A 13,338-nucleotide genomic window follows, 5' to 3' on the forward strand; every position below is an offset into this window, starting at 1 on the left:
TTTTCCTTAAAAAAAAAAAAGAGTTGCAGTGGTCATGCTATCTCTTCACAACAACAGAAACCTAAAGAAGCATTTGCAACTATTCTTTACTTTATCTTTTTAAAAGAAGAATTATACAGCATTTTCTCATGCCTGCTGGAATGGCATTTAGTCTACCGGGTTGAAGCTGTGTCATTTGTTATGCTTTAAAAAAAAAAAAAAAAAAAAAAAAAAAAAAAAAAAAAAAACAGGACCAGAGTCTCATTGACGCTGGGGGTTAATTCTGAACAGGTGCTTGGGGAACTGTGATGTGAACAATTAGTATAATCTCCACTACAGCAGTATATGGAAAATTAAAATGTTTCAAGCTTCTTAATTTAAATTTAACATAATTCAAATCAAGACCTTCATATCTTAATGAATCACAAATATAGTCAACTAGTCTCTGAAATTAATTACCAAAAAGTCCTTTAATTCACTTTTTGCTTCTACTGTGTATATTCTTTTATGAAAGAACATTCTGTATGTTGTTAAACCTTAGCCACAGAGACAGAGAACAAGAGCTAAAGCAGTTAAATGTACCACTTTGGAATCAGCACTGAAGAATTTATTTTGAGAATTCATACATTTATATAATATGCTTTGGCCAAATGATTTTAATGATCACATTGTTCCCAGCTGAATGTCAGAAAAGAAAATTAGCTAAGGAATTAAACTTTACAGTAATATTTACTTTATTTAAAAAAATAAGATTGTGTTTTTATCATTAAAATAGAGTAGTAAAAAACAGCATGAAATGGTTCAGAAATTCAGTCTGAGCAAACATCTAGGATGTTTCTTTCTTGGTTAACTCTAGACCAAACCACCAAAATCTTTCAAGTCTGGGAAGTAGAGTTTGTGATTCCCGAAGAACAGCCTGTCCTAGGCTATTCTTGGCTGGTTTGTGATCTTGATTCTATTAGCCTGGGGTATGAGGAGGGATAACAAGAAAGAGAAAGAAATGCTGCAAAAATAGCTTTCTCTTTGTTTTACAATTCTGATATGTGTTTGCTTTAAGGTCAGGTTCCAAATCAAAATAGTTTTCAATTATAAGCACATACACACATGTAAAAATATGAAAATTTTTTCTAGTAGTTGTCAGAAAATTTTGTCTGTATTTTTTTTTATTTTTTGTGATTTTTTTTTTTAAAAACATCACCACCAGTTTTAGAAATGATGTCCTCTTTATCTCATTCATACTTCTTCCCCTGTCCCCGCACACCCCCACACACACACACACACACAAAAAAAAGAAATGTAAAGGCATTTTCTTCTGGTCAAGACACTGTAGCTTGGTCATTCAGGAAAAGCACTGGTGAACTGTGTGTCTGTCCTGACTTTCCAACTATTTCTAGCACTTCTCTAAATCTGAGTCAGGCATCACTTTCCTGATTCTCTTTTATGTATGTGATCTTGTTTGTTTGTTTGTTTGTTTGAAAGGATTTCACGATGAATCCCGCTGGCCTTATACTCACAGAAATATCCTTGCTTTCACCTCCTGAGGGCTGTCAAACTTTGTATTAAAGAATTCTTGAAAACACCTCTGCCATATTTTCTTCTAATAGTTTGTGAACTTTTTCCTGTTTTTTTGAGACAGAGTTTCTCTGTGTAGTGGCCCTAGCTGTCCTGGAACTTGCTCTGTAGACCAGACCGGCCTCACACTCACAGAGATGACCGGCCTCTGCCTGAGTGCTGGGATTAAAGTCATGCACCACCACCAGCCAGTGTCTGTGAACTTCTTCAGGGTATGGTTTTAATGTCTTGCTTTTGCAATTCTAAACTCTAAAACAGGACCATCTCATAGAATTTTCTATGGTAATAGAAAATTTTAATTTAATTTTTTTTTGCCAACAAAATGTCCCTAGCCTCATACAGTTATGGACTATTTGAAATGTGATTAGTGTGCCTACTTACATGGATGAGTGAATAAAGAAGTAAGTTAATGAAGTAAAATAAATCTTAGTCATCTGAGTAACGAATGGAGAAAGAAATCAAGACATGGGGAGGTTTGTACAAAGCTCTACAAGACTTTTTATCTAGCTGTGTCACTTACATTTACTTATAAACATGAACCTTGAGTTAGGAGAAATGATGAAAACAAAATGTCAAGTTCAACTAGAGGCAGCAGAGCAGTTTCATGCACATCATCCTCAGATGGTTTAAATCTGCCAGAAGTAATTTCAGCTAAGGAAAACGGGCACAAACACAGCTGTATTTTCCAGCATGTCTTGGATACCTGCTCTTTGTATAAATAATCCACAAAAATGCAGTTCATCAGTTTCAGAGTTTCTTCTCTAAAACAGAGTGAATTTCAATACTTCTCATATTTGTACAGTTTGATCCAATGCTTGTAAGAAATGGCTGTTCTAACTCATTCAGTTATAAACTCTTATACAACAATGCTTTTAAAGGATAAACCCAGTTGAAATTTGTATTACCACAAAATGCTGTAATGTTACCAATATTACCTTTATTTTCTGTTTTATTTTATTTTATTTTTTTGGTTTTTCAAGACAGGGTTTCTCTGTGTAGCTTTGAGCCTTTCCTGGAACTCACTTGGTAGCCCAGGCTGGCCTCGAACTCACAGAGACCCACCTGGCTCTGCCTCCCGAGTGCTGGGATTAAAGGCATGCGCCACTACTGCTGGGCTCAATATTATCTTTAATAAAAACTATGATTACATGTTTCTCACAGAATTGGGGTATAATGAAAATAAATTTGAGCATGATAGTTTTCAAAGTTATTCTCTGCTTTTTCATATTTTTTATTTTTTAATTATAAATTATATATTTTTCTCCTTCCCTTTCCTCCAATTCAACCATCTTGTTCTCTTTAAATTTTCTTTCATTTTTGTTACATATATATATATATAGATAGATATACACATATTGAAAATATATATAAATACAACCCTCTCAGTCCCTATAGTATTACCTATATGTATATATGGCCCTAGGGCTGATCACTTGGAAGTGTAAGAGCAGTTCTTAATTATTTTACTATTTATAATAACTTGTTTGCTTAGACACTTACAGTGTCAAAAATGGAGGATTAAAAGGCTAACATCAAGAGAAAAGGAGTAAAGATGAAGTTAATACACAGGGATTTTGATTAAACAAATTTAAAGTCACTGTAATTTGTAGTTTACCATCAAGTAACTGTGTGTATCATTCTCTGCAAGGCTTTCACACATACTGTGAAGTATGCTTTCAATAAACACTAACCACAAAATAATTTCCAGTCACCAAATATAAAGCATGAAAAAAATAGCCTCTAGAGTTTTTACTTCAAGGTATAACATTTGTATTTGTGACATTTAACATAACTTTTTCATGTTTCAGCAAATAAATTATTTTGTCACTTATAAAATATACCAGCTACTAAAGTGTAAAGTTATGTATAAAGCAAATTAAAACATTCATTTTGATTATTCCTACTTAATGGAACAGAGGATAGGTAAGTACTAGAGGGCAGACAGAGCCCTCTTCACATATATCTACTTTATATTAACTACTGGGAGTGTGTTGGGAGATAGGAACCTCCAGACTCTTCAAGGAATACCTCAGAGATAGAGTTCTGCCTTGATTAATGTCATTCCACTGATATTCTTTATTTTTTCAATGTCTTCAAATTCTTTTCTCATCACATCTACTTGACAGCTGACTTGCCCTTCTGAACCCACACAAAAATGATGTGCAGGCTGGAGGGGATTTGACTCAACATACACATTTATGTCGTTATAAAACCATCTCTAATTTGACTCTGTTGTTATTTTCTTAGAATCATTCTCTTTTACCAGCATCTCCCCCTTCTTCTTGGTGACTATATCAAGCTGTCTTCTTCTCTAGACCTATACTCCCCTTTCAAACTGTTCAGTTTCTGCAACACTGAGAAGATAATATCCCATCCACTTTCTGATACCATTCAACAATAAATATTTTTTCCCTTTAGGTAAAGGAAGATTTTGCTACATCCTCTATGTATGACCTGTATAGAATTTAATCTCCAATTTAGACACACACACACACACACACACACACACACTGGCATGATTCCAGTCTATAAAGTAGTTCTATTTGAGAATCTCCTCACTCTCAACTACTATTTATTTTCCAAAATCAATTGTTTACCTTTTATGTTTTCCCAAGTCTGTCTCATTATTTGTAAGAATGCTGTCAACTCTTCTCACATGTTTCCTAAACTCAACCAATGTCAGGATGAGTTTATGCTTCTTATCTTAGGAAAACCTGCCAAAATTACTTATTTGTCTTAATAAGAAACCATAGCTTATCATTGCAATCTCCTTTGCTTTATTTTATCACCCGTTGGTTTCCCATGAGAATTCAGTTCTATTTTTGAGCAACACAAACATGTTTTTAGTTAGTCTGTCATTATCTATCTGTGCTCTAGATAGAGTGTTCTAGAGCAACACTTCATTCAACCTCCTCCAGACTATTCAATGCATTTATACTGCCTACTTCTCTTTCTTCTCAAAATAACTTTAGTAACTGCTCTCTTAGGACAGAGCCCATACATTCACTTCCCCTCACATGTTCACCCACTGTCTTGTCTAGGCCCTCTGTCTACCTAGATTTTGTTTTTGTCAGAATACACTGTGCTATCTTTTTTGAAAAATATTTCTTAGCTTTTGAACATACTATTTTTGTAGCATCTGTGACTAGCTTTTACCTGTACTAGTGTATAGCTTAGATTGTAACATGACTATTGGATCTCTCCAAGACATCATTCTTGAGCACTTCCCTTCCAATCTATGAATTAATGTTTCCTTTTTGTTCTCTAACAATCTACTTTGTAAGCCCAACAAAAACAATCTTGACATTTTATAATTTTTAAAATCATTTTCAATATAAGTTTTCCTCTCTTGTAGGTTTGTGAGGGAATGAACTACACTTGCTTTATTCTTAATCACATCTACTGTTTGTATATGTTGTTAAAAATAATTAGTATACAGCTGAATTAAACTGAGCAAAAAGAAAGAACTTGAAGTGTAGACCACCCAAATAAAATAAAAAGAATAAATATATATTTCCATGACCTATTTAATCTCCACTGAAATACAAAGTTAAATGATGTACTAGATAGAGTGGTGAGTGTAAAGTCATCTAAAGTAATATTTTCTTTATTATTTTAAGTTTATGTTATCTACAGATATTTGTTTACTGAGAAATATTTGGAGGCTTTTGTGTCATTTCAAAATCAAATACTGTCAACTTTTAGCTGAAGTAGTAGATTTACAAGTGCTTAGGTTAAAAAGAAATAACACTCTTAAATATAAATTGTGTTCTAAAGATAGTGACACAACTTATTTTGTTATAAAAAAACAGAGACTTTTCATTAAGAGCAAGATTATATAGAGTTTTCACCAACCAAAATAGCATAGAGTGGCCAATTTGTCTTCATAGCAACATATCAGAACTGTAAATCAGGAACATAAACCTACAAACAGTGGTAATTGTATGTGGTTGTATTACGGTATTGACTGTAAGAGCATACAGCACAGAAGGAAACATGGGTTTGATGTACTTTCAAACCATCCTTCTTTGTTTTATTAGTAACCATCCTTATATACCACACAGACATATATTTAAAATATTGAAATGTATGGAATGGAGGACACCAAAACCATGGCCCTCTAAATCAACAGGGTCAATGCACATATCAAATCACAGAGTTAAGGCAGTAAGCATAGAGCCTGAGTGGTTCTCCACCAAATGGAGTCCTAGAGCTGAAAAGAAAAGTGAACACATGCCCCTATCTCTAACCCAGAAACAATCTCCAATTGATAGCTCTTGCAAATGAAATTTTAGTTTCCTTCAAGGGAGTCTCACCAGGGAAACAAACTACTCTTAAGAGTGGGCTACATATCCAGCAGTAGATGGCCAACAGAAAATGAACTCAACAGCCTCATGGATTTCATAAGTCAGGGCTTAGGTGTTTTTGTTTGTTTGTTTATTGTAGCATGAATCTTTGAAGTTCTTATTAATAAAACCAAACCAGAGCCAGGTATTGGGGTGAACACTGGAAGATCAGAGAGACAGAACAAGCCACAGCTAACCTCACCTGGCCAACTTCTCAGCTGGTCTTGATTCCTCAGACTGGAAGCTTCTGTGTCCTCATCCCAATGGCTCTCAGCTGAACTGCTGCTCAAAACCTAAAAGCTTAACCAGCCAAATGCTTCTAGTTCCTGGTCCTTATGCCTTATATATCTTTCTGCCTTCTACCATCACTCCCTGGGATTAAAGGCTCACTCCCTGGGATTAAAGGCGTGTGTCACCATGCCTGGTTGTTTCCAATGTGGCCTTGAACTCACAGAGATCCCAGATGGATTTCTGCCTCTGGAATGCTAGGATTAAAGGCGTGAGCTACCACTGCCTATCCTAAGTATCTAGTGGCTTTTCTGTTCTCTGACCCCAGATAAGTTTATTAGGGTACACAATATTTTGGGAAACACAATACCACCACAGTTTATTTTTAATTTTACCTTATTTTTATTTTATTTATATGTTTTCTCTCTTTTTACCCTACAGGTCTTGTGTATATATCTCACAGTTTCTAGTTCAGTGTTTTTATGGGATTCCTGAATGGGCGAAGGAGTGGATTTCTGTGCCCCACTGTTTCATGTGCCTTTTCTTGGTCTCACTTCCTTCTGTTTATTTTGTCTTATTCCAATGTGTTTGATTTTGTTTTATTTTACTTTATTTTATTATTATCCCCTAGAATCCTGTTTATTTTCCAATGACAGACAGAAAGGGGGTTGATCCAGATGGGAGGGAAGGTGGGGAAGAACTGGAAGGGGTAGAGGGAAGGGAAACCATAATCAGGATATATTATGTGAGGAAAAAAGCTATCTTCGACAAAACAAACATAAAATATTAATATCGAATTTAATGGGCTAAATCAGTGACATAAGAAGAGGAAACACACAGGCACCAAGTGCACCACAAACCATTTTTCTCCGTTTGTCTGTATCTACATATGCAGCAATGCAGTCCTCAGTTCCTCCCTCCTTCATTTTTCCATATTCTTTTCATTTTATGTATTTCTTTACAATATAGATTAGGGATAGTAAGAGGGAAGAAGCACTAGAGACAGGCTGAACTGTCCCAACCAGATATTTATTTTTATCACTGAATCTCATAGAGTATGAAAAAGGAAAAATTCAGAGATGATTGCTTACAACCAAAGTCAAATTAACAGGGCTCTTGTTTTCTGTAGACACCTCCTCAGATACCACTCGAGACATTTTTGTTTTTTTGTTTGTTTGTTTGTTTATTGTTGGTTTTTTCAGGATCTACCTGTAGGGTAAAGGGACCACTGAGAAAAATGACAGAAACAAGAAAAGCAATGGTCATTAATGTGATTGTGGCACACTGAATTAATACATGAAAATGTCATGATGAAATTCATTATTTTGTGCCACTAATGTGTTCTAATTAAAATGAGTTGTTCTGCTGTCATTCTGCATACAACATGTATGTTACACCTCCTTCCATCTGAATTGGACCTGTGCAGCTTTGCCACATATTCTAAAAGTGTGAAGCCCTTGCAGTATCTTTATTTTAAAAATCTATAACCCTACATGAATTTCTGAAACACAGTAGATTATTAACACAATTATATTCACTTATTGGTTAAACATTTTTCTCTGAGTTGGGGGGATATCAAAAAAATATTGAGCACACTAGAAACCTGTAAAATATGATTTATAAAAACAGCTAAATATAAAATTTAAAAACAGCCATTACAATTTTTTCTGTTCATTTTCAATTTTGCTTTGAGCAAGAGCAAAATGCATTAGAGTGAGACAGTTTAAATCTCATTGACATGGGAGTAACTGCTAGGGGTAAGAAGAAATACTATAAAAGACATAGCTTTAGCAGAAATACATCTATATTTCAATTATATATGCTCATCACTTTGATCTCAAAAATATTTTGCAATTTTATACATTAATGAAAATGTTTTGTCTAAGAACTTTAAACATTTCCCTGAAATGTCCTTTTATAAAATTCAGTATTCATTTATACCTAAATCTTTCTCAAAATTTTGAAGATTCTGTATAAAATTTACAAACAGCATGTGACCAAATCCTAGAAACAGAAAATGAGTGTAAAATGCATCTGGATTTATTTTTAAATTGTATTTAGATGAATAGAGTATATAATAAATAATAATAGTTTTTTTGTTTTAATAATAAATTATTAACTTTTCTACATCATTAATTTGCAAAAGTAAGAGAAGATTTTAGGTTTTTACATTTTTCTTTGGTTTTATTGTTCTGCTCATCAAATCAGTGAGAGAAAAATAGACTGTTCTCACCATGCAGAGAAAGACAACCATCACCATGCAGAAAGAAAACTTGGTTGAGAGAATAGGAATAAAAATCACACAATGAAAGAGTCAGAGTTATAATTTTTAAAAAGCACATTAATAAAAACAATAGAAGATCCAATTAACAGTTTATTTTCTGGCAAATTGCATGGGAACACTTGATGTAGTGTAACACGATTCACAAACACAAGTATTCATTTGTAGAGTTTAGCACAGAAGTGAAAGTGTTGGGCTAGATGTCTACAGTCTCTGTCCAGTTACTATTGTAATGACAGTATAAAACTGACAAATGGCATGGGAGTTATTACTGGAAGTTTTGTGACAAGCAATATAGACATATATATTATATATGTCAGCTAAGTGCATTATGCACACTACAATTTTTAAGTTTTGTAATTTGATCTCTAAAAATTTTGTTGTTTCTTCAAATGATAAGAATGTTTTTATGTTTCTATTGATTGATATTTAATTTTTTATTACTTTTGAAATTTACTTCAAAAATTTACTTTTAAGATTATAATCACAATATTTTCCCTCCCTTTTCTTCCCTAAAATCCCTCTCACATAATCTTTCCCAATTTCTTTTAAATTCATGGCCTTTCTTTTCATTAATTGCTGCTATTGCATACATATATGTATATAGATACAGATATTCCTATACGTAACTTGCTCAGTCTATATAATGTTACTTCTTTGTTTTCAGGGCTGACCATTTGGATAACCAATTGGTGTGCTCTTACCAGGAGAGGACGATTTCTCCTGCTTTCAGCATTCCTTAGTTTCCTGTAATTCTTTGTGTAGGGCTGAGGCCACATGGGCTTTTCCCCATCCCCTAGTCCTGTTTAGACAGTCATGTTGGTACATTTTTTATGAGTGTATCTTCTGACATTATGAGGATACATAACTTCACAGCAGACTCCCTAAATATGTGGCTGTTACAATCTTTCTACCATTTCTTCTTTCATGTTCCCTGAATGTGAAATGTTTTGTAGAAATATATGTTAGTACTGGACTCCACAACTCTGTATTTTGATTAGTTGTGGTTTTCTGTGATGGTCAGTCACAAACTGTTGAAAAGAGGAGTTTCCTTGATGAGGAGCAGAGACTACATTTATCTATGGACAAAGACAAATGATTATAAATTGTTTGGGATTATGGTGGTTTAGTAAAGTAGTGGTTGCAGATTCTCCTCCAGTATCTATGACTTCACTAGCACTGAGTATGAACTGGGTTTCCAGTACCATATATGATTTCCCTCTTGTTGAGAAGGTTTTAACCCCATTAGAGAGCTGTTGATTACCTCCACAGAATATATGCCACTACTGTGCACTTACTTTTTTTTCTCCATGCTGGTCTTTGATGTGGTTCATAGGCATCATAGCTGGGTAGGATTGCTAGTCACCGCCCTCCTTTGGAAACTGGCATGGAATCTTCTGGTACCATAAATGCTAGTGCTCAGGAAGGAGACATTCAGATAAGTTTCAGGTCAGTGGCCTCTGAGCCCTGTATTTGATGTGCATGGTGTCTTCAGCTTCTCTGGGGGATGATGCCTCTAAGAGGCAACCAAGGGAATTAGCAATAGCTGTATGCTCTCATAGTCCCTTGAAGAGTCCTTACCAACATGGCTGGAGAGAACTATCATGTATGGTTTTGTTAGGTGAGCTTTGACTCTGAAGGGAGCATTGTCAGCCCAGATAAAAAACGTTCACTAAAATTGTACATGTATATTTATATTTATAATTATGTATATTATGTTTTTTAATAGTTTATACTATGATTCCTTATGACTTTTCCAGACATTCTTATTTTTCCCTCATACCTTATCCTTACCTCCTTGTGCCCTTGGGCCATATCTCTTCCCATTTATTCTAAGATCACTTGTATCCTGCTATTACCCTCTCTGTGGCTCCCCAAACACCCTACAGGACACTGGTTCTTTTTTAACTTTCTTATTTTTACAGTTACTTCAGGATGTGAGCTCACAAAGAAGATTGACACTAAGCCTCCAATGAAAAATAACATGGAGTATTTGTCTTTCAGAGTCTGAGGTACCTTACTCAATGTGATCTTTTCTAATTCCATTTATTTACCTGCAAAGTCCATGATTTTTACTTTTTTCTGTACAGTTTAATAGTACTTCATATTGTATATGTACCACATTTTCATTATCCAGATGATTGTTGAAGAACATTTAGGATGTTTCCATGACATAGAGTAAATAAAGCTATAATGAATATGAATGAGCAAGTATCTACATAGTATGACTAGTCCTTGGGACATATGCCAAAGAGTGGTATCACTGAGTCTCTTGGTAGATTTACTTTTTGCTCTTTTAGAATTCTCTACACTGATTTCCATAGTGTCTGCATCAGTCTGTAATCCCATCAGCAATGAACGAGTGTTCCCTTTTCCCTCTATCCTACCCCTCAGCAATTATTGTGTGTTGTTTTGTTGATCTTTGCCATTCTAAATAGGGTAGGAAGAATTATAAAATTCTTTTTTGTTATCATTTCTATAGTTACTAAGGATGATGAACATTTTGAGATATTTCTTGGATTTTTTTTAATCTTTTTTCTCGGGTTCCAGGCCCATTTCTCCAATGGGTCATTTTGTTGTTGATTTTGTTATTTTATTTTTGCTTTTTATTATTTCTTTGTTTTGTTTTGTTTTTTGACTTTTTTTAGTTCTTTATAAGTTCTGGATATTAGTCCTCTGTCAGGTGTGTAACTGGCAAAGATTCTCTTCCATTCTGTGGTCTTGCTCTTCACCTAGTTGATTATTTCCTTAGCTGTTCAGAGCTTTATAGTTTCATGACATCCCACTTGTCAATTGCTGGCCTTAATTCTTGAGCAAATGAAATATATTCAGAAAGTCTTCCTACACATATGTCATGTAGGATACTGCCTGTGTTTTTTCCCAGCAGTTTCAGATTTCATACTTAGGTCTTGATTCGTATGGAGTTAGTTTTTGTGCAAGACTATAAATAAGCTACCAATCTCATTCTTCTGCATGTGGACATTTTGTTTTCACAGCACTATTTGTTGAAGATATTTTCTTTTCTCCAGATTATGGTCTTGGCATCCTTGTCAAACATGAAGTGGCTGAGGTTACATATATTAATGTTCTATTCCTTTGGTCTACATGTCTCCTTTTGTGCAGAATAGAATTATATTTATTACAGTGGCAATGTAATATAGCTTACATTATGAAAAGGATATTCCTCCAGCATTGTTCATTTTGCTCAATATTATTTTAGCTATTTGTGGTCTTTTGTGGTTCCATGTAAATTTTAGGACAGTTTTCTTTCTATTTCTGTGAAGAATAAGATAGTGAATTTGATCAGAATTGCACTGAATATGTAAGAGCTTTCAGTAAAAAGGTCATTTTCACAATGTTAATTCTACCAATCCATGAGCATGGGATGTCTTTCCATTTTTTAGTGCCTTCCGTATCATTTCTTCCAGAGTTTAACTTTTTCATTGTAGAAGTCCTTCACTTCCCTGGTTAAATTTATTACTAAGTATTTTATTTTATTTTGAGGTTATTGTGAATGGAAGTGTATTCATGATATTTTTCTCAGGGTGCTTGTTGGTGATACATAGAAAAGATATTGATTTGTGAAAATTGAATCTGTATGCTGACACATTTCTAAAGTTTATTATTTCTAGAAATTTCCTGATAGAATTTTTGGGATCTCTACTGTATTTTATGTCTTCTATAAGTAGGGATAGTTTACCTTCTTTCCTTATTTTTATCTCTTTAAGTATTTATTCTTGCCAGTTTATATTTCAAGCACAATATGAAAGAGTAGTGGGGTACACATCCTTGTCTCATTTCTGACTTCACTGAGGTTGCCTCAAGCTTCTCTACCTAGGGTGAAGTTGGCCTTGGTTTTCTTATATATTGCTTTTATACCGCCTTGAGGAATGTTTTCTCTAACCATAAATTCCCCAAGACTTTAATTAGAGAAATCCACAGAAGTCTGCTTAAGGGGTATCAGGGAATTGATTAAGATATAAGTTGGGGAAATACACTCATGAAATACAGAACCAAGTAAACAGTTGAAATCTTCCTCTGTTCTGTCTGGGAGCTAATGCCCCTGGCTAACCAGTCTCCAGTCATGCCAAGAAGAGAGCATGACTTCTCTAACTTCCCTTTTAAGAGGTCACGTCTGTAGGCAAGAAGCATTGCCTCCTTCTGGCCATATAGCCCAAGGTCATAGGCAGAGCAAATACCAATATAAGACTTTATCATGAAGGTGTGCTGAATTTTGCCAAAGGCTTTCTCTGCATCTATTGAGATAACATGATTTTTTAAGAAAGAAAACTTCAGGCTAATATCCCCAATGAACATTGACACTAAAATACTTGCAAACATAATACAGACATACATTAAAAAAGATAATACACTATGACTCAGTTGGCTTTATTCCTGAGATTCAGGGATGGTTCAGCATACATAGGTCAATAAACGTAATAAACCACATGTTGTACTAGTTCACTGGTTTTGCTCTTATTTTTATTATTTTGTACTATTTATTTTGTTTGGATTTATTAGTTCTTGTTTTCTCAATGTTTTATGCTGCATTATTGAGCCATTTATTTATTTATTTCCAATATTTAATATATGTACTTAAAACATTGAATTTCTCTGGTAGAATTATTTTTGAGGTATCCCAGAAGTTTTGTTTTCATTCTTATTTAGTTCTAGGAAATTTTTTATTTCTTATTTTATTTCTTCTTTGACTCATTCATAATTCAGTAACAAGTTGTTTAATATTCATGGGTCTATGTATTTACTAGAGGTGTGTTTGCTGTCAAATTTTAAGTTTTATTACTACAAGGAATAACTTTAAACTTTCTGAATTTGTAAAGATTTGTTTTATGTCCCAGAATATACTCTATTTTTGAAAATCTTCTGTGTGATACTGAGTACGTGTATTTTTGTTGTTTGAATAGAGTATTTTGT

Source organism: Peromyscus maniculatus, chromosome 13 (assembly GCF_049852395.1).
Source record: "Peromyscus maniculatus bairdii isolate BWxNUB_F1_BW_parent chromosome 13, HU_Pman_BW_mat_3.1, whole genome shotgun sequence".
NCBI lineage: Eukaryota > Metazoa > Chordata > Mammalia > Rodentia > Cricetidae > Peromyscus > Peromyscus maniculatus.